At 39.5% G+C, this 25,587-nt stretch overlaps 1 protein-coding gene across 1 annotated transcript in view; it reads right to left on the bottom strand.

Moving 5' to 3' along the window:
* LOC140664985 (uncharacterized) overlaps positions 1–24,110 on the bottom strand; it is a 71,877-nt gene extending 47,767 nt beyond the window's left edge. The window contains exon 1 of the mRNA XM_072890625.1: positions 21,492–24,110. The gene's annotated coding sequence lies outside the window, so the exon portion shown is untranslated. The remainder of the gene's footprint in view (positions 1–21,491) is intronic.
* Positions 24,111–25,587: the final 1,477 nt, after the last annotated feature.

Genomic DNA, 25,587 nt, shown 5'->3' with positions numbered 1-25,587 from the left:
TTTCAAACTCTCTTAAAACGCCGATGCAATTAAAGCGGAGTAACGAATTAAGCTTTTTTTATCCGCTACTGATATCCTATATCCGCTAAATTTAATCCTCCCCGTCGTTTTTTTTTGTTTTCCTAAAGGAACTTAATATCGTCGGTCAATTAAAACGCAGTAGCAAATTACACCGTGGCTGTCCGCCGACCGTACGGCGATTTCAGTTTCACTTAGATGTACGTTCAATAACCGATAAACGATTAATAACGCTGTTAATACGCCGACGGCGTGCCAGATTAATCTTCTAACGTAAATTTTAGATTTGTATCGCGGACGACGAAGGACGAGCGGAACATGTTGTAGGGAAATACGTCGTGTTTCATTAATTTACCTCGCGTACTCTCATTAATAGTATCAATAATTTGTCTGAGGTAATTGATACTTTCGATAAACAGATTATTTTATCTCAGATACTAGAAGCTTGGCAAACCTCGGCAAAGCATTCATGATGGTTAATTAAAATTCAATTAATACAAAAAATCAGATAATTAATGTAGAGACAAAAGTGAGACATCGGAGAAAGCGACCATAAATTATGATCGAAAATATCAATTGTACGTAATAAGAAAATATCAATCATATACAGAGTATCTTACTTAAATCTTGTAAAAAAATTCCCTTACAAATTCTCTGATTTTCCAGGTATTTTGTTCAAAATTCCAGATATAGAGAATATTTTAAAGACTTTTTGGTTCAATTTTCTAAAATAAATTTTCTTATTGTGTATGTTTGTTTTTTAATGCTTTTCACTCATATGAAGAAAAAACATAGAGTCACTTAAGTTGCAAGTACTAGATTTACAAATGTATTGAAGAAAACTCAAAGTAAAAAACTTGTAATTTTTATAATCTTTTTATTTTTATCACTAAAAAGTAAAATAAAAAAACATTACCACATATTCAATATTTTTTTAAGACATTGAAAATATATAAGATTTATATTTCTAATTTACAGTAAAGCAAAATTTTCACACAAAAAAAGAATTTTTTTTAATTCTCTACATCACGATAAAATTCCATGAGCATGATAATATTTGTTTAAATGAAATTATTATTATTACAAACGATTATCATTTTCTACAATATATTAAGAGCTTAGTTTAAATAGAATGAACAATTTCACATAGATAAAAAAAAAGCGGCGTGCTGTCATTAAAATCGGTATGTATCGAATGTGCAATGACCGTCGTCAGAGCGGCATGAACCTCAACGTAATCTTTAACACATAGGAACGCCTTTGAGAAGAATTCACGCTTTCTCACAACTCCATAATCGACCGTGTCCTTGGCAAGGATCACGAGACTGGAATTCACACGCTAGATCACGCGTTGCAAGTTACAACGGACCGTGTTGTTCACAAACCACTAGCTACTAATCGCGCCAAAACACGCGTTAAGGATCATCCGACCCAGACACATAAGCAGGCAGCAAGACGGTCGTACGGTCAGATGATCGAATGAAGGTTCACGAAACCGGATAGATGCAGCAGAGAAACCATGTTGATGCCTGCTGGCTTTGGATCAGGTTGAGTGAGTTGTTCCGAGTTGTTCGCCCTCTTCTTACCGTGACCCGTCTACATCTCTATACTCATGCAAGATAATGTCGACTACTCCGGATATCCTCACGACGACTTGCTCCTTCGACATGACTTCAATTATGTGAGAGGAGAGCGAGGGACCTCGTCCAATCAAAATTTCGATTTTATTTATGATTCAATCCGATCTCTTTATTTTCTTTTCATGAGAATTAAGTTTCTCGATTTTATTAAGTAATATTTTATATTAACTAATAAAATTAATAAATTTTATATTAATATAATATAATTTATATTAATTAATATTAATAAATTATAGTTCCAACAATAAGAATTACACGAATTTTTAATATTTTACGCTATATCATTTGGTCTTCACGCATATAAAACAACCGATCGAAAGATGAAGCGAATTAAGTCATTGACAGTCTAGAAATAGCTTTATGTGTTTGTACAGCCTAGGATTGGTCATAGGTCTTGAGCCTTTTGTAAGACCGTTCGCTCATAATAAGCTACTTGCGTAGGATAACACAAACGGTACGTCACTTTAGTGGCGCTTTGAAGTCGGTACCAATTACTTTTCTCGGAATATGCTGAGAAAGTTATATAAGACTCTAAAGCCAACCATAAAATTCAGAAATGTCAGTCGAACGTTCCTGAGTAAAGCACAATAGTAATAATTTGTGCAAAATAATAGACAATATATCTGATAAATCTAGAATTTTATGCAGCAGCGAAAAGTCCTTGAAATACTTTATCGTGGCATTCTTTACGTACATCTCACTCCTGTCAAATAAATTTCCGCTTAGTAAACTAACACTAAAACTGAACAGATAGATTTTACCAGAGATTTAATTAGATCGTTAATTAGCGTCTTCGAGTATTTATTTACTAAAAAAGACGTTGCACTTGTTACTATCTAGATTTTGAACCCTCGAGATGTAATTTAACCGCTTAATATTAGGAAGCAAGTATGAGGTTTAATCGTAATATTATCCATCACCCAAATATATATACGCGCAATTGCATGCGGAAACGTTGTTGGAAACGAGCATCTGAATTCTAATTGGACCAATTTGCCAGTGATTTTCACGAAGTGGCGAAGATCGTTCGATAATTCATCCGCGAATGTGTCGCCCGATCTCGTTGACCGGAAGATTTATGAGTGCGCACGAAGAAGAGGGAGGAGGGAGGAGGGGAAAAGGAGAGGAACTCGAACCAGAAACTCTGCCACTGGTTCTCTGATACGCCTCCGTGATCGCCAACTGAGCGGAAATAAACGTCTCGTAAACCTGCTCAAAAGAGAGAGAGAGAGCCGAAGCTTCGGCTAATCTTTTTTCTCCCTTCGGAGTCTCATTCGGGGCGCCTTAGAAAACCTGAGGAAACACCAGAGAGAGAAACCAGCTTTCCGTAGGTTCCATCGGCGAGGAAAGACGATAAAATAGTCTCGCATGATAAAACTCTTCTCATGTTCAGTCGCGTCATCATCATAAAGAAATCTTGATTGAAATTTTTTAGCTCAGTATATTTCTATGTCTCACTCTCTCTCTCTCTCTCTCTCTCTCGCGCGCGCGACATTGATTATGAATCCTAAGGACGTTATAACTTCTTTCGAGCTTCAAAAGATTAATGAACGCGAGACTAGAATATAATCTATGAGCAAATCCACTCGAAATCGTTTGACACGTTTCACTTTCGTGAACTGTCATTTATCAGTGTGGGTCAACGAGACTCGATTCCAGTTCTCGATCGTCACGATACATTTCAATTTGAAGTGTCCGATATCCTCGAAGACACATTGTTCGCGTTCTACTGAGATCGTCAACCATGCGGCTCGATATCTTTCGAGACGGTTGTCGGCAAATTACTTGACTACTCGTCCTAGGACAACTAACCAGAGTATCTCGAGTGCCTGTAACTCAGATAACTATCTGAATAGTAGCGTATCAATCGATATATCGAGTTGCCGGCGCTTGAGATGCACGATGACGATATAACCCGTAGATACCCGATGACTCGTTAAAATCGGTCCCGATAAGCGAATGTACAATATAAGATTGAACATTTTATAATCGATGTTTCATTTAATTTCATAATTCTAAAGAATAAAAATATAGCTGGAGAACTTTTATCGAATTTCGATTTTTTCGGCAAACTGATATTTTGATATATTTCTATTGTTTTCTTCTTTTAAGATTCTTCTATAAATCGTTTTACTTACTCTATAATATAATATAATATCTTTTATTGGTTTTTGTACGTAATTATTTTAAATATTTTTATAAATTTTACATATTTTATATACTAATAAGAAAAATAATTATAAAGTAAAATTTCAAATGCATAAAATGAACACCTTATCATGCGACAGCTTGCCGATTATGAACGGATTAACCGCTTTTAAATGCGCGTTTACACGAGCGAGATACTATCTCGGAACAATCTTTATATAATAATTCCGGTTTATCGTGCCGTTCTCGTCGCGAAGTTTGGCTTGAAGTGACGCAGCTCAACAGAGGCGACTTTTAACAAGCTTCTTCTGAATAGCGCACGTCATTTTCGATCGCGCGCGACAGTCATGATGACACTTTGTAACACTTTGAACAGCGGCACGTGGTGATTTATCAAAATAGCATTGCCATTTTAAGATAAAAACCATTGTCAACCTCGATCAATAAAAACTTCATCAAATTATGAACTGAACTCGTTATTATTTAGAAATAATTCTTTCTCGCACAGTTGTAAAATTATTTTCACTTTTTAATTTCTTGAAAAAGTAAGGATTAATAGCTATGGATGCGATGTTTTTCTTAAATAATAAATTGTAAAATTGTCAATTATTCAATACACACCTGGCTCATGGTAAACATATTTCGCTTTAATTTACCACCGTGATTAGTCATTAAATTAAATGCATTATTCTGTAACTTTCGAGCCGTATTTATTATTCCTCTGTTTTATTATTGCCTCCCAGTGATGTGCAGCAGTAATGAATGTCAAATTGTACTACGAAACGCGTACGTCTATGCTTTAAGCAAGGCAAAGGAGGTTGGCAGGACACATAGGCGATTGTTTAGCGATTGTCTCTGGCATGTTTACGATTTGTTCCTTAACAAGAATCATTCCTCTCTTGCGTCGGTCCCATTCGCGTTCCGAACATAATCATCAATCACACTGCCATACGTAGAACTTTTTTTCCCATGAATGTTTGCGTTGGACGTTTCTTCGCGTGGAATGCGCGTCAACCGATTGATACTGTTCGAAGGAAGGCGCCTCCACGAACATGAAACGAGAGAAAAATCAAAAGAAAGAGAGACAGATGAAGGCTTCAATCGAACGGAAAATAATATGATTGCTCTGAAAATTCACACCTCAAAATGGTTGTATCGTAAACTGATCGTCGTCCTTGATGTCGATAAATGCTCGATAAAGCAGATTAAAGACGCCGCCTTTCACTCACATAACCAAGGGCAATAATTTACTTGATATGGATGATAAATAACAACAGTATATGAGTACAGAGGGAATGAGATCGGACGCAAGACTAAGTACTTTTTGACCAACCTGGGAATTTTAACAGAGTATAAATTGATGCTACAAATAACAATGTTGCTTTAGTCAAGTCTTCAAATGTTGACATATTTAGATTATGAGGTTTCATTGTCGATTGTTCTAAAGATCATCGTCGGTTGGTGATACAACTTTACATTCAGTTTGAGCGCAGAGATCATAATTGACTGGCTAAACCTTTCGGTATCGATAGGTTACACACAGTGGACATTTTCCCACAGCTCGGCCCGATAATTGTACTAATGCGCTTTGTTTGCTGAGCTCGCTCTCCGAGGACATTAAGGGAAGAATAGCTTTGAGAGAGCTCCTACGCTCGGGAATAAAGAGTTACGTCCTAAAAGTCCAAAAAGAAGAAGAGAAACCATAAAAGATAACGCGATACGTGCAGCCATTCAATGATATTCCTTGCTCGATTAGATTGCTTAATTTAGGGAAAAAAACATGTCGAATAAAAGTTACGATAATATAATTTTTATCATGTATTTGGACTCGAGAAACCTTCGCATTTTAAATCTTAAAACTTGAAGAATCGTAAAATGATAAATGGCGAATATCTTGCGCAAGTTTAATTGATTAATGGATTGTTGGAGCGTAACTAATCGAAACATCGTGTTCGCCAATATTGCGCGGTATGCACTTTGAACATGTAACAATTCAAGAGCCATAATGACGCAGCAGGTAAACACACGAGAAATGATTAACGTTCCGTTATCCCAACGGCGAGAAAATCAGTTGAAATTGCGACTGATAATCTACTATCGATATCCATCGATTTCTCCAGTTTAACACCGCACCGATCATGGTCATGCGATTGGCAACGCCATGCATTTACTTCCTTGGGTTAACGTGCGTGTCTCGAGAAACAAAAATAAACGCTGGGCTCGGATAGATTGACGATCATTGCTGAGATAAATTCGATCTGGTCACGTATCATAGAGATAAACACACTTTAAGAACGAATAACCAATCCGATAGAATCGATCTAAACAGATAGAATGGAGACGAATTTATCGCTTTGATATAAGCAATCTTTTTTTTTTAAAGATTACCAACTTGAATTTAGTTAAAGGAAATTAATTTAAAAATTATAAATAATAATAAAATGTGCACTGATTAATTGCAGCAGATGATTATGCATAAAGACTCTTTTAAATTTATCTCCTTCATTTCGTTATCGCAAAGATAGTAAACTCAATTGTTCAATGTTACGAACTTTATAACATTGTTGTCTAAGTACGCGATTTTTTAATTCTCTTGATACATGAAAATAAAATTTTTCTCGACGCAATTAAAATGAAATAATCTGTATATTTAATATACATATATAATATTCCATTTAATAATTGTTGGAACAGAAACGACGCAACATCATCGAATCCAAGAGACTCGTCGCATCTAGAAAAACTCATTTTATCAAATAAAAGTTTCTAAATCAGGCTGCGATGCCATTATACGACCAAAGCTTTTAAGCGAACGAGCGATTAGTCCGATATAAAGGCGAAACAATCGATTCGTTCAATTAGTAATCTGACGGCTTAATTCAAAACACTTTGGACTTTTATTGATATCTTGCAATTAATTAAAAAAAGGAAAAGATTCCTACTATAACAAATATAAATTAATAAAAATTATTGTTACATATGTTATTATATACTTAATAAAAATTAGCGCAAATAAATAATATTGCTTTCCATCTGCAAAATTATCTTGCAAGCTAATTGATTAATATCGAAATGTCATAAATATCTTGACCGTCCCTCTGCGGTCCGGCGCCAATGCAAAAATGCATGTTAGGTTACGTGCAATTTTACGCGTTAATGAATCTGACACTTTGATCAACATCACGGCATAAAACGCGCGCGCATTTATGCGCGGCGCAAAATGATACCTCCATATCGATCACGTCGTCGCGCATTATTTCAGATGGCTAACGTGCTAAACACGTATCCGCGGCATGCGTGAAATTAGTAGATCGGACGGATGCGAGCGATGCAACGCTAAGTTTCGTGATAATTAAACAAGGTGTAATATTGCGCGAATGTAACACCGTAAACGATGGTATTTTAATAGAAGAGTTTGCGAGAACTCGCCCAATTTCTAGGAACTTACATCTAATTACAGAATCACTTGACTGTGAGTAAACTTTGGTAACGGACGGCATCGATATCGTTTCACACACAAATAATAATAACTGACGTGAGTTTTTTTTTTCACATCTGTACTTATGTGGAACACGATAAATCATATATGTATATTTTACGACGGCGAATACTTCGCAACCAGCCTCGTATATAAAGTGAGTTTCACGTTGTACAATAGATAACCTGTTTATTCGCCTCTAGCAAGGTTTATTATTCGCCTTCGCGATCACAGTTTCGCGCGTATTTCGCGAGAGTGTCGAGTCGATCTTTTTTCGTCAATATTACCAGATGATGAAAAATTACATACGCCGAACAGGTTCGATGCTGTGAAATCTCTTCGAAGCTTTTCGTACAGAAGAAGACATTTAGAAAAGAAGGATACGCTGCAATGCATGATTAATACTATATGGCCACATAATCGATAATTGACACGCGAAAAAGTCGATTTTACGAGCGAAATCCTACGCGTTTTCCACATGATGTTTAATTAGTAATCGACAAAGCGAAAAAATATTCGGAGAAAATTTATATCCATCCATTTTATAGATGATTATTGCATTCGTGCATCCGTTCTATAAACGTCAAGATATCACCTTCTAAGAATTTATTAGATTTATATAAATTCTTAACATTCTATTTTTAATAAATTAATTTTTTAATATATGAAATTATAGTATTTAGTTTGTAGTAAGAATAATTGTTTGTAGTTAAATCTTAAAATAAACAATATTTAAAAAATAATAATAATAATACAATTATTGTCCAACTTTGCGATAAAAATGGTTGATACATCTTGATTCAGAATCGTTTTTAGTAGTTTGAAGTGATTTCTTTTTGTTTGTAATTATGCATTTTTTAATTGCAAATATATCTCTTAAATTCTCAAAAGAAAATTAAATTAAATTAATTAAAAAAAAAATTATTATAGATAACTACCAACAATTCACGAAATTACATGAAATTACACACATAAGATATATCAATGAATTTATCTTAAAATCAGATGATATAGTTATTTTGTTAAAAAGAATAATCTTTTACGGCTTCGACTACAAACTAAATTATTGTTACTACAAACAAGTACAAACAAAATATTAAAAACTTAATTTATTAAAAGTAAAAGTTCTTGTAGGTATTTATCAGGATTTTCTTCTCGCTATTTAAATCGCGACGTGTTGAAACGTCATATAAATCGTCGTATAAATCGTCCCTTTTCTGTGTCCGCTCTACTCGGCTTCGTTCGCATAAAGCTGAGATTAGGAAGAGAAATCGGTGGCTTCCGTACATCGTGATATGAGAAATGTTCGTCGTTTAAAAACACTAATCGGTAATTTTCAAATTAAATGATTGCAACGTCTCGTCTTATCTCGGAGGAATAATTTTTTTTTAATTGCGTCGTTCAGCTTCTTTCACGTTACGCTAAGTTTAATGCTTGCCGTGATATTAATCAACAGCTTTCGACCGCGATGATTATTTGCATATCGATATATCGTATATACTGTTCCAATGCATTCCTGGAAAATGATGTTGATTTTTCATCATGATTATGATGCAGTTATTGACAGAGATTTAGTATCACGATTGTGTTGATTAATTCTTTCCGCGATCATTAAATATTTATGACGATTAATACTTTCCGTACTCATGATGTATCAGATATCTGCATACATATCTGCAGTAGACTCTGCTTCGAGGGAGAACTTTATAATTGATGGTAGATAAATCGCGAAATAAGAAATTGAAATTTAATTCTTAATGCAATTATTTGTTACATATAGCATAAATAGACTAAAAATTCAAGGCTAAAGCTAAGTAGAATTTTTTGATATTTAATTTTGAGATAATGAAAAAAATATCCATTTTATATTTGGAGGCCAAGTTATACACGTTTATATGTGCGTAATATCGAAGGACAAAGAAACGGAAGACGACTATTCGCTGGGTTCTCATGACTCGAGCTAAACCTCGCTAAACCTCGCTTAACCTCGAGTGTCATGTAAATTTGGCAGGTGCATCCACGAAATCGAATTCTCTCGTGCTGTAGACTCGACTCCCTCCGGGTGAAAGTCTGCGGATTTCGCCATTATTCTTTCGCGAGGGCCGAAATTATGGACAGTGTGAATGAAATGAGCCGGTAATGCCAGAACGCACATAGCCGCCAGCTAAGGTATTCGGTGACTTATTGCAGAATGTTAATCGACGTTCAATGTGTAGGTGGTCCCATCACGTTGTGCAAAAGTGAACGCGTAGCAGAATAGGTAAAAAAATTTCTCGACAAAGAAACGCATTTTTTACAATAGTATCTTATTATATATAAAATATTTCTTACAAAACACTTGTCAAAATCTCTCTTGTCAATCACATTTTTTTTATTACAAAACCCAAAGTAATCCAAAATTTCATCCAATTTCAATTTTAAAACATTAATAATATTTCTTATTTTTTATATTTATTTTTATATTTAGTTTTATATCTAAAGAATTTTAAATAATAAATAACCTTTCAAAGAGGCATGAAAAAGTATAACAGACGTTTATAAGCTATAGTAGACAGCCGTCGAGAAATGTTGATTTCTAACATAAAAATAATTACAAGAGTTTCTCACGTAATATCGATCGGGAAAAAACAGAATCGCACGGTTGTTTCGTCGATTAACTATAATGAATAGCGTAAATCCGCAGTTTCGAGCTTAAACTGTCATATCGCCAGTTGCATGCCGAGATGCGAAGCGCAATAATTTAGCATCGGACACGGGTTAGCGCGGAGATCGGATCAGCGACTGGTATTCACTAATTACGCGTCTATCAAGTCTCATACGTTCTCGCGTGCTTCTCCAATTGATGCAGATACGAAATATGCAATAATAAAACGCGCGTTCCGTCAATTACAAAAAAACGACAATGACGTATGCGGGCTAATGAGCTCTTAGTCATTAACCGGGTGTCGCGTGACCGCGAACAGGATTATCGCATGAATTTCACGAGAATAATTGTAAATTAGGTCCATCGTGCGGCGATGCCAATTGATCTCCTCCATGCTCGACAGTAATCGAACGGTACTCCCCGCACGTGCGATTAACGTCGATTAATACTGACCATCCATGCCGACTCGTTTCCCGGCAATCAGAATTTTTTCTAGGAAACGAAACGATCGTGTACTCGCCGTAAGAATTTTTCCGCGCGCAGATAACGATCGTGCGCCAGTAATTAGAATTTTTGTCGAACCCGGATAAGAATCGTGCCCGGGCGATCGTAATTTTTACGAAGATCAAGCGATCGTGCGCGTCGAATTAAATCCGTCCTGTCCAGCAACCGGAGAACACAAATTTCATCTGTAGATCGTTTTGATATATTTGCACGGTAAAAAACATTTTGTATTTTTGTCGAAATTTTCTTGTGTAAAAATTTTTGTGTTAAATTTTTAACATACTCTTATGTTAATATAACATACTGTCATTATGTTATTTTAATCTTTCTTGAGTTAATATTCACCGTTTCTAAGAGTTAAAACAATACAATTAACAAGTAAATCTTACACTAATTCACATTTTTGTGTTAATTTTTTACATATTATTTGTATTATTTATTTACATATTTACCTTCTGTTAAATTAACACTAAAATTAGAGTGGATAAATTGAAACGAGAAATGTGTTAAATTTAACACAAAATTTTTTACCGTGTGTGAAAATCTAACTATATACAAATATTAGGGGAAATAAAAGATATCCTCTTGGTCGCGATGAAAATTCGGAATAAATCAGTGTGATAAACCGATGAAATTGTGACGTGAAATTTTAACGTGATAAAACATGAATTTTTCATCCCGCGAATCATTTTTATTTCTCTCTCTCTTTCTCTATTTAGATCGTTATTTATTATTTATCCGTGACTGGCGATAAATCATGGCGATTGATTCGTGGCGGTTATGCCAGCCCGGGCTATTGTTCTCCCGTCGCATCAAACGCATATACACGAATATACACGGGGGTAATGGAAGTCTAAATGTCAGCGTAAATATTCATCGACCGGCTGCTGCAAAACACACGCGTTGGATTTCCGTTATTTATGCTGTTACGGCCGTCGCTTTGCGGTGAGGTCTGTATTCTCAAATATCCGTCCGGGTTCGCTTCTATCGTGGTCGATGGACGGTAGTGCTTTTATGTTCCGCGCATTAAAATTTTATTACCTTTCCGACCTGCGCAGACAATCTCGGCCTACCGGCCCGTATATCATAAATGTGGGCGTAAAGTGACATCGCGTTACTTATAAAATCGATTGTCATTCGCGGAACGCGTTATCGCGAGTGCGTCCTCCCATCGGATTGTTAAGCGGACTTTGTAAGAGATAATGGCTTTCATAAACGAGGGTCATATGCGCGAACATGCCGACCGGGCACGACGCCAATCGTAAGAGCGATTGGCGTACAAAGGGAAATTATATATGTGGCGTCGTATAAAATCATCAGTTGTTTCGCTCTTCCTACCCTACCCTACCCTATCCTATGATTTATCGCCGTTATTATCTTACATTTTGCATTCCGTTCCATGTAATCCTTAGCGTTTTAGATGTAATTCCTAGAGCCGCGTGCATCGCATTTATATAATTGAAAAAAAGAAAAAAAAAATAATTACAGTTTTGTATCAAACGTAATTCCGATTGATGTGTATCGACGTATTGTCTCTACATAGCAGTTTTGCACGCAATCGCAATTTGTTTTGTTGGCATTGAGAATCGCGAGAGCTCTCAACGAGGCGTGGCGAAACGTTGTATTGTGCCGCGCTTACCGCAGCATTCAATCGCATTTACGACGCCACTTATCATAAGTGCCGTATAAACGGCCGTAAGGCCAACTCTTGATCGCGCTACGGCTACCAACTAATTTCGCGCCGCTTATGATTTTGATAAGCACCCTATTATGTGCTCCTTTTTTTGCGATGGCCCATCCACCAATTTAGCATAATGATTGCGCACTCGAGATACGCAATGTGATAATTTAAAATAAACATGCCGATGATGGAGAAATAATATAAAGAGCCAAGTAAAGACTCTTCGAGGATCGTTCCCTGTCGTCATCAAATTATTTCGCCGGATATTTCCATGGACGGTAAAATCAGTTGCATAAAACGAAATTAACGATCACACGACCGTTCACTCGTACGTTCGTTTCGACCGAATCGAAACGATCATCGTGTCAAAACGGTACGCAGTCGTTGTAATAAAAGAACCTCTTGTTGAATTTAACCGACGATTTACAGCGTAAAATATCGGCACGCTAACGATGTGTCTGGAAAATGTCAAGTGGCACTTTTCATAAGGCCACGTCGTAAAAAGTGTCTCTTTATCAGTTCGTTTTACAGTATAAATAATCGTGCACGTTAAACAAACATAAAGCTATTCCAAGGAATAAACTGCGAGAGAAAACGATGGAGAAGAAGAAAGGCACTGGTAGATATACATAATTATATCGAGAAGCGATTAAACAATTCGTCGAAGAAGAAATTTAAAATTGACATACAATAAAACGTATTTTTATATCTAATGTAATGATGTCTTTCTTCGCGAAAATACAATCAAAAGTCTCATACTTTATAGACGGACTCAATTTTTTGTACATTTGCTCCTTGACATGTCCATTAATAATTTTTGCTGACAAATATATGCATCAAGAATACTCGATAAAAAATATCTTGCGATTATATTGTCTTATATCATAACTATATAAATCAAAGAATATTTAAAAATTATTTAAGTTACATAATATGGTTCTTTATTGCTACGCAATTAACATAAACGTAGAGAGTTGAATAATGTATATACAAAAGTATGTATGTCAATTATTATTTTATTATTATTCTCACGGTAAAAGACTGTTAATGCAATCGCAGTTGGTCGTAAAATGCTATATCGATAGATAATACGATACGATATCGCGAGCGCTGCAGCTTTTTTTCCTCAAAATCTCGTTAAGAATCTCTCCAGCAAACTCCGGGATGCCGTTATGCCAGAAAGTAACGAGTGTCGACGCGTAAAATGGCAGCCTCCCCCCCTCCCCCCACGAAACTCGTAAAACTTACCGTGAATGTCTCTATAATAATCACTTTGCGGGAGCTCGTCGCGGTTTCACCCGCTAATCGCCGTTTAATTTGCGCCTCTTGCAACGGTACTCGCCGACGGTGATATCGCGCAGGAAATTCGCCGCAAAGAACCACGTGGAAAACCGCGAACAACCGGGTTAGGTGAAAAATGGTCGCTTACTCACGGAATGAATGCCCTACTGCATAGAGTATCTCGGAACGCTCTTAGACAAAACCAAAAAATAGAGTCACGGGGGCATGAATAAGAGAGGAGGGGGGATAGAGCAGCGTGCTTTAACAGTACCAGATTTCGGACAGGATGAAAAATATGCCAAGATTATGCGCGTGCAACGAACGGTAATGCAAATCGTTGTAGCGGCTCGTGGCTGCCCAACATGCGTGTATTCACCGAAGTATGATATTGCGAAAATTCCTCGTTAACCATCCTCCTCCCATACGATGATCGTTATGAATTATGACACTCGCGTGACGTTTAATCCCGGACGGTCGTATCGCTTGTACATCAAATGACCGCAATTCTCATTCCGCATATTGTGAACGTTATAACTAATATCCGATGCCTTAGTTACAAGTTATAGAAATGATGCATAATTCATATCGATGTCACGATGGGTATATGTATAATAGTGACATATTTACATTATTTTACAATCGCGCACGCGTACTTTCTGCTGGACGACTAGTCGCATTTACGGTGATCCACCTTCGACATTTCGCGGAACACTTTCAAACGATAGATTAGGAATTCAAATTTGTCCCATTTGGTTTCTTTGTGACCGAGATGCGTAAACGGCGGTACATCGTGGCAACGATATAAGTGCAATTCGCCTCTATGTGACATAAACAGTGAATCACACAATTGCGAGAGAGACGGTTTCCGTTTCCGCGTGAGAGACACCGACCTATAATGAACGCTAATAATATCCTCGAGCGATCGCGTCGTCTCGTTGTGTCCAATTAGCCGCGCTAAGTTATGATAACGTCTACAATTCTTAACCGCAAAAGTATCCGCCGCGTCGTATGTCACGCCTACGAGAGTCGCCGTTTCGAGACATATCGAGAACAGGCAGCGTCGATCGGAGCTACTTAACAGCCTCGATACACGCGTTATCTTGGAAGCAGAACTCTTACTGTAAGATAAATACATGCCTAAAGAGAGGAAAAATCTATAACATATATCGTATACATCTATAACATAACATATCAAAACATAAGATATCAAAACATTATTCCAGATTCTTCGTTTTGTTTACATTTGTCTGATGAATGTGACAATGTCAATATTGGAAAGACACTCTTACATTGTAAAAAAAAAAAGTATGCAAAATTGCATGTACAACAAGTGTAAAAATTATGCAATAAATAATGGAAATTTATAACACTATTTATTACATAATTTTACAATTGTTGTTCGTGTAAATCTGTAAATATTTTTTTACGGTGTACATAAATCTTAATGCTAATCAGACGATATAGAAAATGATATTGGAGCATAACGCTAAATTATATGAAGATGGAATCTCCGCAAGTCGCATTTGATTTTGACACAGAACTCATCTTCAAATGCGAGCGCAGCGTCTTTGAATTCCTTCAAATTCCCAGAGCGAGAATTCTCGTCGGGTGGGACACACGAATCGTGTGGAGAGAAAGTGTCCACAAACGGGGAATTATAAGGCTCGCAGCAGTCACTCGTCCTCTCGCATCGAGTACTCGGTACTTAAATTTGAATACACGCTGGTGTGTCATCGAAGTGCTTCGCCGTCGCTCGGAGCTAAGCGTGCGCTTCTCTCCAACACGGTATTTCACTGTTGTACTTGTAGCATCAACGTCGTCGCGAATACTCTTCACCGGTTTATTTATCATCCGAATATTTTCGTTCTCGAAAGGGTGAGGATGCGCGTGTGGCTCGTATCTTTTGTCAAGTCAAGTGGTACCCCGTTTCGTTCCGGCATCTCGACATCTCGGAACACTTAACGGCTCATTCCCAATTACATCGTTCGACGTGTCAAACGCTAATTGTCATGGAACGCGAAAGTATCTTCTTGATTCTAGTATATTTTTGAAGCGTTGAAATACTTCAATACACGCCCATATCTATACCTAAATTATTCGCTGATGATGAAGAATATCCCCAAAATAGTAACGGATGAAATATACAATTTACAAAAATATAACACTAAAAAAATAACAATAAATGACATAAGAGTGAACATTCGATTCAATTAATAAAATCTCCCAAAAGCTCTAATATGAGTTTATTGACATGTGAATTTTCATATGTGTTACTATAATTTGTTGAAATTGAATGTCATTGACGAGTAGATTGTAGAAAGAACGACATGAGATAATATATCATTCCTCTTGAAATAACGAAACATCAAAAGCATTCAACGCATAGGTTTATCGTGCGTGCCTTCGCATGAAAATAAAGCCTTCAAAATAAGACAACATACCGAAGATACGATTATAAACTTGTATGATATACTACCATTCATAAAACATATGCGTAAAAAAAAATCGACAAAACAAGCGGATTAAGATCTGACTATCAAATCAAAGACAGACATTGCAGAGATTTCTTGTAACATATCTCATAGCTTCTAATGATCCGTCTAAACTTAAACTCGTTCACGTGACGCATTCACTCGCCGTGATTTATTCTCGAGACGATCATTCAGGGTGAAGCGTACAAATTCGCTGCATGCCTCGCATAACGGACTTACGCTTGTCGGCTTAAAGCGTTAAGGCGGATAAGCAGCCGCGACGAAAACGCGACGGGATTTCGCGCAAAACCGAGAGACGAGACAGATCCGTCGGACTGTCACGTCCGGCACGCGGCATGACTAATTAATCCCGAGCCCTACAAAGGGCTATTTCGGTCCGATCGGCCGGCGATCGACTTAGCGACTCTGACAATTATCACGGCGACGCGACGGACGGTCGGCGGGAAAAAGCCGGTCGATCCATCTCGCGGATAAATTTATTCTCGTTAATTGCGTCGCGATCGACCAATCGACGAGCCCGTGCCGCGCCATTGGTCCAGCGGCGTGCGCCGGTAACGGTAGGCGAGCAGTACCGTAAGACTGATCTGGCCGGTTCACCGACGATATCGATAATCGTCGCTCTTCGACCGTCTGCGATTTCATCAAGGACGAACCGGCACTTGCGTCGCGCTTTCATTACTTTCACTTCCTCGCCGCAAACAATATCGAGAATCTAGTATCTAGTATATTGAGCGATTTCCCATTAAAATATCCGTAACATCTATGAAAAAAATGCTAAAAATGTGGGTGAATGGTTAATAAATTTACCTTTTTTTGTTTCGTGTATTGGAACCAAAACCGAATTCTTTCCGACTGATATAACAGTTTATCGCGCTGGGAAAAATACCGGCAACACAATCACATGTCTCGAAGAAGATTACTAACCTCGCGAGTGGCAGATAATACGTTCTCAAGAATCACGAGAACTTCGCAGATATGCTGCGCTAAAAATCACCAGCTGATATCTCCCGGCGATCAATAGGGGATCATCTCTAGCATTCTTTCCGATAACGCACTGTACATATACGAAGAGTGCAGCAAAGAGAGAGAAAGAGAAAGCAAAGAGAAAGAAACTGGACTTTTCTTACAATCTCGCGGAATTCCAAGAAGCATTATCGGACAAATCGTTATCAAGCACATTCCACAGATAAAAGACCATCATTCTCCTTTTTTCCTGACTTTCTTCTTCGTCCCGGCAGGACATGACGCCCCGTGTGGGCGTCGCGAAAGAATTACAGGTGCGATTACAGACGTTTCCATTGAAAACACCTCTATCATAGACTTCGTGTAAGATCGATAGTAAGTTCCCTCGAGGGAAAAAGCAATAAGAGAAGGTGCGCGAACATGCCAACACGACGTGGACTTGACTACTTGACATATGTCTTCTATGTCTCCTTCGACGCGTTTGTTTGTCATCGCGTCCACGAGATCGATGTTTTCCGTTCGCAACGAAAGAATTAACGACATACTGCGAATAATGATCGCGTGAACGAGCCACTAATGAGAGTTTATTTCTATTTCTCTCTCTCTCTCTCTCCGATGGATAGTCGTGATATTATCAAGCTGTTTATAAATCTCGTACGCAATATATTCCGCAAAAATTGTGCCGCGTATAATAGAACAACGCACGAACAGTATCATTGAAAATAGTCATTATTTGTACGATGACAGTCAGACACGCATCTTTTTCCCGTTTTTCTCTCTACATCCCGTTTCACTGTCTAACTAATCCTTTAGGTACAGCGGCAGATCTGCTACATTTCAAATGTCCCGACAGTATCTCCGACCATATCCGTGCGTCTATAAACACGAACGGAAATATACTGGGTTCTCCTCGCTCCTGGCGGTTGCCCATTCAGAGAAGGCAGCGCGTATAGAGTGGTTAGTTTCATTCACAGTGGTGTAGTTCACACCCCCACCACCACGATCGTTTAATACGCGTGCATGTTTTCGGGGCGTGTGGACGGACGTAACTAAACAAACCAGTACCATTCTGTACTTAGGTCTGTCAGAGTTCGATTGCGAGTGGCAAATTTGCGCTTTAGATACAGTTGAAAATTCATCGTCTCTTTCTAGATAAAAAATGCCGCGCAAACTTGCTTTGTCATTGTATCACATTAAACGAAGGAGGAGTAGACACCCTCTGACTTGCGACGATAAAATTGTTAAAAAAATGACGTGCACTTTATGACTAGCTGATTATAACGCGGCTCGATCGAATGAAGATTGCAATGCGAATCGCGTTGATTATCTCTGACTGATGACTTTGTTATCTCTACAATTAAAATGATATTTATATATAACTATTCGTGCACGCGTTCTGTCACCTATATTTTTTTTTTAGAGCAGCCTGAACGAACTCAAACACAATCTCGCACAACTCAAGCAAGATATGTCTATTCTAGAATTTCTTCGAAAACTGTTGAACAATATATTAGCTTAATTAGATAAGTAAATTTTTTCGATATCGAAGATAATATTCATAAACGATCATAATGATAAATTGACAAGATTATAGAAAGTAAATCGGTTTGTAAATTTAAAAAATTCAGCGTATATTGTACTCATATAGATAGTAACTATTTTATAGGATGCTATATTGCATTTATATAGATGGTAACTGTTTGATAAGGATTCTCGTTTACAGAGCGAGTGTCGTTGCTCGCGCGAGCAGGTAAAAATCCCTCAAAGCCGCTATTGAAACGTTGTACGTAACACGTTGCGCGTAAAATGCGTCGGTCATCGCAATTCTTGCCATGATGCTCACCGGAGTCGACGTCCAGACGCGCGCGCATGTCGGATGTGCGCTTCATTGCAGCTTCATCGCGGCCGTTCGCCTGTCTCTCGCAGGCATCGCGTACAGAAGTACGCGAGAGAAGTAATCGAGACGCGTGTACGTTATATAAAGATAGAGAGAGAGAGAGAGAGAAAGAGGCGGAGATCGTTGGTAAAACTAATATAGCAAAATACAACTTGATAAATAGCCGTCATTTGCGTCGCGAACGATGGTAATTAATAAAGCGACTTTGCAAAGCACAGGAGCGACCAGTAACTAATTTGTCACTTTATTAGAAATAAAAGGATTCCGAAAGATCAAAGAGTACGCCTTGTGTGAAACATCTCATGACAATATCTCATGACGACAGAAATGTAGCAAAGTACGATGCCGTGACGCGTAATAGCTTTTGTTGACTGTATTTTCCGCAAGAGAGAAAGAATAACTTTACCCCGAGGTAGACGATCTTACCTCGGCTCCGTGAGATTGAGGTAAGAAGGATAAAAAAAGGAGGAGAGTGCTCAGGACGTTAATAAATCGACGGTCGCGCGCCGTGCAATCAAATTCGCCGCGGCCTCTGCAATCTGAGCGTACGCGTACGTAACATCGAGAAGAGGAAAGGGGAGGGGGAGGACCGGGAAGCTGCCGAAATTACAGCTATTATCGCGATAGAGGTGAGAACCGGCCGATGTTTGCTTAACCCGATCGAAAATCGACAAGAGGTCGAGTACACAATTCCCATCCCACCCGCCGATGTACCAATTCTGAGGGGGAGGAGAATCAAAAAGAAAGAGAGAAAGAGAGAGAGCGTTGTCGTTCACCCCGAAAAATGAGGGGCGGGCTGTAGCCATTTAACCTGCGAGTTAACGGGGCGTATCTCGCGAAACAGTGCAACCACGATTTACGATCTCACGTTTCGCGCTCGCGTCGTCAGTACAGGGTGACTGCGCTCGATCGTATAATGTTAGATGGATACAATACAGCTTTGGTCAGAAGTATTAGGCGCCCTTAAATTTTCCGTATCTCTTATTTTGTTAATAGTATATAAATACTACAAAGATTAAAAAATTTTTAAAAACTGTCGATAGCACTTTAAAGCTGAAATTTCAAGCTTCAAAATATTTTTTAATTTTTTGTTTGCGATAATTTTTCGCCTAGTATCGACAATATGTCTGAAAAATACAGATTTAGTTTCAAAAGTATGTATCTCGGTCAAAAAAAATTATAGGAAAGTTTAAAAAAAAGCATTTTGTGGGCAAAATGTTATTATAGTTTATGGAACTTGACTTAAATTTTTCGAGAGAAATTTTTTTATCTAGTTGCAGAGTGTCAAAAATAGAATAAAATTTTAAGAAACAAAACAATGTTCTTTTTTAAAGTACAGAGCAAGAAAAACACAAAAAATTTTTTAATTACCGATAGCAACTTTAATGCGTTATCAGTACATTAAAAAAATTTTTGTATTTTCCTTGTTCTGTGCTTTAAAAAAGAACATTGTTTTGTTTCTTAAAATTTTATTCTATTTTTGACACTCTGCAGCTCGGTAAAAAAATTTCTCTCAAAAAATTTAAGTCAAGTTCCATAAACTACAATATTTTGCCTACAAAATGCTTTTTTTTAAACTTTCCTAAATTTTTTTGGCCGAGATACATAATTTTGAAACTAAATCTGTGTTTTTCAGACATGTTGTCGATACTCGGCGAAAAATTAAAGAAACATTTTAAAGCTTGAAATTTCAGCTTTAAAGTGCTATCGATAATTTTTAAAAATTTTTTACTCTTTTTAGTATTTATATACTGTTAGCAAAATAAGAAACACAACAAATTTAAGGATGCCTAATACTTTTGGCCATGGCTGTATTCACTAATTAAAAAAGACAGTATTTGAAAAAAAAAAAAAAAAAAAAAAACAATAGAACCGATATCTTTGATATAATAAAAATGATCTACTGTTAGTAAAAAAGTATCGTCAAAGTGCTCATTATCGAAAAGAAATGCGATTGCTCCGAGTCACCTTGTATATCCCTCTGTGCCCTCCTCTCTCTCTCTCTCTCTCTCTCTCTCTCTCTCTCTCTCTTATTATCCTCCGTCTTTCATGGCTTTCCCTCTCGGTTTCCCGCTGCTTTCATCTTCGTTCTCGACGTGCGCGCGGATTTATTATTTCTCGCGATGGTATTATACGATGATCGTCTTCGAAAAGCAGCAACGCGCACGCGTTAAGGTTGAACGTCTCCCTCAAATTATTTGCGTTACAGACGGCCGATGACGTCGAGATAAAGCCTCTCACCGCATGCACGCACGCGTCTCCGAAGGATATCGCGTTCGCGTTTCCCGCGTTTTTTCTCGCTTTTTTTTTAAATCTACTTAACGGCTCGTTAGCCGTTGGGCCTCATTTCTCTAGCTCGTATTATGTTAATTTCGATACGCGGCGCAGAAAAATTTACGGCGCAATTGCGGTGATTGCGGCGACGGTCAATTAACAAATCATCCTGTCAACAATTCTGCAAATCGCAGACGGCGAATAATTATCGCGATCGAATATTTTCGCTCTCGATCGTACGAGAATAGATCTAGATTTCTCGATCGTTACGCCGTTCTTAATTTATTCAATAATTTATCCAATAATTAGACGAAATATATTACGGTTTCTTGCGTGTACGCGTGGATATGTGTCACGTACAAATATTCGCAGTCGATTTAAATTAAGTCGCTAACGTTTTCGATATCTTACGACAGGGACAATATGTAATTATGAATTCACGCATAACTTATTAATTAATTAAAAACTCACCAGAAAGGATGAACGCAACTAGAGACGGTCCCACGTGGCTCAAGGTGCTTTGTCTAGATTTTCTTCCACAGCGACAGCACTACTTTGACATTAAGCCACGTTGACATTAAGTTCTCCTCAATGTCGAGCGAATCTTTATGGCGACTGACAGTTTTTCAAAATCCTCGGTCGATCTTGAACACGAAGATCCAGTCGGATGCGGCGATAAGGATATTTGCGAGCGTGAAGTAAAATAGCTCGCGTAAAATAAAATAAAAAGGAACACCAGAGAGCTGTCGCGCGGATTACATGACGTTCACTCGTTGAAATATGTATTATTGTCGGTTCTCGAGATCTAAGCAAATGGATTCTCGACTACGGATAACGGTATCGAATTTCTCGCACCAAGAAATGTCACTGAATCTTCTTCCTTGGCGAAACGTTCGAAAAATAGATCGAGAAAATCGTTCGTCTGGAATAATAACACAATCTCTGTTCACTCTCGACGTAAGCTCGTCATCCTAAAAGACGCTCTCTCTCTCTCTCTCTCTCTCTCTCTCTCTCTCTCTCTCTCTCTCACTTACATCGATACTGTTTGTCGGAACGCATGATTATCGCGTGGCCGCTCCACCGAGCTTCCGAGAAAATCACAGATGCGAACTTCTTCGAATCGCACGAATCACGAAGAGATCGAACCAAGACAAATTTCAAAGAAGCTACGCAGCAGCCGGTTACAACACACGTGAAGAATGTTACGCGGACGACACGAATATACGTCCTCGCGAATAGATACGTCAACACGCACTCGCCCCCGGAGGATTTGCCGTGTCGAAGTCACTCGTTGGCGGTCATTTCTCAGCGTAGTAACGAGAGGCGGGAAGAAGATCGTAGGTGAAGGAAAGCGCAACAGGCGGATTATCTCGTGTAGCGCTCCTCTTCTCGCCCGTTCGCTTCTTGCCTCTAGTCGCCGTGCGTTCCTTCGTGCGGAGAGAGAAGCGCGAGACGCATAATTTGCGCGCATTACCGTCGAGATATACGACGGTCCGGCGGGAGGCGCCGGGATCGCGAGGAAGAGAGCAGGACTATACGTTACTTCCTTCCGATCGCGCTCCGTTTGCCCTCCGGCCTCCGAGCTCCAGACGCAGATATATATATATGTATACGTATAACGTGTCTTCCTCCCGTAATTATTCTCCTCCTCGCACCGGGGAGGAATGAGACGAATCGTCGCGCCCGTCGCTCCGCGCTATCTCGACGCTCTCTTGACGATAAAGCGATCGTCGATTACGTCGACACCCGGTGTATGAGAGACGATCGATGGCGTTAGATTGACGCTCGCCGTTCTCGTCATCGTCGATCGAAACTCGCCGATGTCAATCGACCGTCGGCGCTTACGCGTCGTGCTCGCCGACGGCGTCAAAAGTCTTTCCACGGTTCTTATTCGTCGAACGTCTTTTTCGAGGTGATTGGAAAAATTCTTGCCGTTTCGCTGACGGATGACAGGGACGGGGGACAACAGACGCGCGCTCTCCTCTTTTTCCCCTTTTTGTCCTCGGTTGTTTCCTTGATGGTTCTCTTGACTTCCTTCCGCGAGAAAAACCACCTCTCTGCGATCGGTCAGGCGCACCGTCGGCGCCCGTTTACGTAACCATGCCAAAGAGTACTCGGGGCACCGCGTGTTTCTCGATACCGCGGTACGTTAACACGATGCGTACACCCGGCAACCGGGAGCACGATTCCGTTCGTCGTACGCCGCACTTTTCAAGACGTCACGTCAGATTAGGTTACCGTGAACATACGATGAACGTACGACGCGAGGGAATAAGTCGACGCGTCACAAGCACGATCCGCACTGTCGTCAGATTTTCGAGACGAGAACCACACTATCCCTTTGATTATCACCGGCACAATATAATCGGCTACGATTAATCGCGGCACTCTCGCTGAATCTTTTAGATCGCGGTGGGAAATTACGGCGACGGAATCGATGCCGAATTCGCGTCCCCCGACGACAAACGACGAGAGCGGCGTTCTCGCTCGCGCGGAAATCCGAGCACTGACTCGCTGCGGGCTGCGGGCTGCGGCCGAAGCGGCGCGGCGATAGGCGAGGCACGCTCCCGGCTCTTGGTCCTCCCCGCTCCACGGGGTGAGAGTGTCGCCGAATACGCGACGTCTGACAGGTTGAAAGTCGTCCAAAAGATGATTCTCACTCACGCTGTTGCAACGTGCGGCACGTCACTCCCTTCGTACAGACTCGGCGAAATATTCGACGCAGGCGTGCGATATTTTTCCCATCAACCTTGTTTCCGCGAGGGTCTTTCGCGGGGACGCGACTTCGAATCGAAGCGATCGCTGCCGCCCGGGTCCCCCGGGGTCGCGCGGGGGTGGCGACTCGGCGATCGGCGATGAGGAGTACTCGTGCGATCGTGAGCAGGTCGGCGGGACGACGCATGGCCAACACGGAGACACCGTGACGAGCACCGACGACGACCGTCGCTGACTGGCGTTGCGAGTTGCGAGACACGACGCACGACACGACGCGAGAGAGCGCGAGAGCGTTGTGGCTTGCGCGCCTCGTGAGTGCGATGTGCGATGTGCGATGTGCCCGTGCTCCTCTCTCGCCGGTTCGCCGCCGCCTCGCGACACGAGCGCGTCAGTCTCGGCCGGCTCCTCACCACCACCACCACCACCACCATCACCATCACCATCACCATCACCATCACCATCACCATCACCATCACCATCACCATCACCATCACCATCACCATCACCATCACCACCACCACCACCATCACCATCACCATCGTCGTCATCATCGCACCAGACAGAACCCCGAAGCACGGCACGCTCCCACTCTCCCCGTGCGCGCCAACACGCTTCCCCACCATTGCGTCGGGATGCCAGCATCCCCGATGACGGGATCTCGCGCCGGCACGCGAATAACAGGCGAGTTTTTTAGCCGGTTCCCGCGATAGTATACCCTCTCGATCTCGAAACTGCCTTTTCTAAAGCGCGCCGCGATGATTAATATTTTGCAAATTTTTAAATGTCGATTCACCATATAATTATAAAATAATTTATTGATAACTTATATGTGATTTATTATAACTTAGATTTAAACTATGATGATATTAAATTTAATTGTATATATAATGTCGCGAAATTTTATCATGAAATGTAATTGCATTTCCAAATGATAATCCGACATTTTATATATTATTCAGAAACGATGCATTTGTTAAATATTAACTATGTCAAATTCATTTCCTCTTATCTGCGCTAAAATATTAAATACTTATATGCAAATGATAATCAAAATATTTTATTGCAATATCTAATAAAATAAAATGTCACTTATCGATGAGCGGAATTCAATCGATATGTTTATATAAATTATAATATATTCTAATTCACAAAATGACTATAACATTTATGCAAATAATACATGATTAATACATTAAATGTGCATTTATCGATCGTCTTCCACAGGTGATTGAAGCTTTTACGATTACTTTTACATGTGTCATTATCTTTACATAAAAGACTATCTACATATCACAATCGTAAGCGTAATGCGATTTTTCTCCAAAATCGCACGATTTAAAGACCCCAGACAGAAATTTATTTCTACGCACGAATCAACCTGACATGTATGTTTGCATATGTTTCTTTTTTTTTTTTTTTTTTTTTTTTTTTAACAACTTAATTTTCGCACCGCCACTGAATTAATTTCGCGTATCGATTATCGATGATAAATCGCGTTTGCCACCTCAACTGGAAACTCCGCCGTTATCGCGCCGACAACATTTCGTCACGCAAAAGCGTATATATATATATATATATATGGGTACACGACACTTGTACAACGCGCGATTTCGTGCCTTTCCGGCGCGGAACCGCACCACAGTAGATTTGACGTGCTCAGACCGAGCGACCGAGATGCACCTGCGGATCCACGATGTATAACACACTGGGAGCTCCCCCCCTCCCCCCGCATAAAACCCTCCCCCCCCACCATCTCCTTGGTGGTGGTGAACGACGTCAGACCAATCTCCGGCCACGCGAACTGTCTTAAACTACTTATTTCTTCGCAAGAAGAGACGCTTATCTCGATCCT

This window comes from Anoplolepis gracilipes, chromosome 1, assembly GCF_047496725.1.
Source record: "Anoplolepis gracilipes chromosome 1, ASM4749672v1, whole genome shotgun sequence".
Lineage (NCBI taxonomy): Eukaryota > Metazoa > Arthropoda > Insecta > Hymenoptera > Formicidae > Anoplolepis > Anoplolepis gracilipes.
Note: the sequence above shows the minus strand (reverse complement) of the source record. Positions and strands in the feature narration are given on the sequence as shown.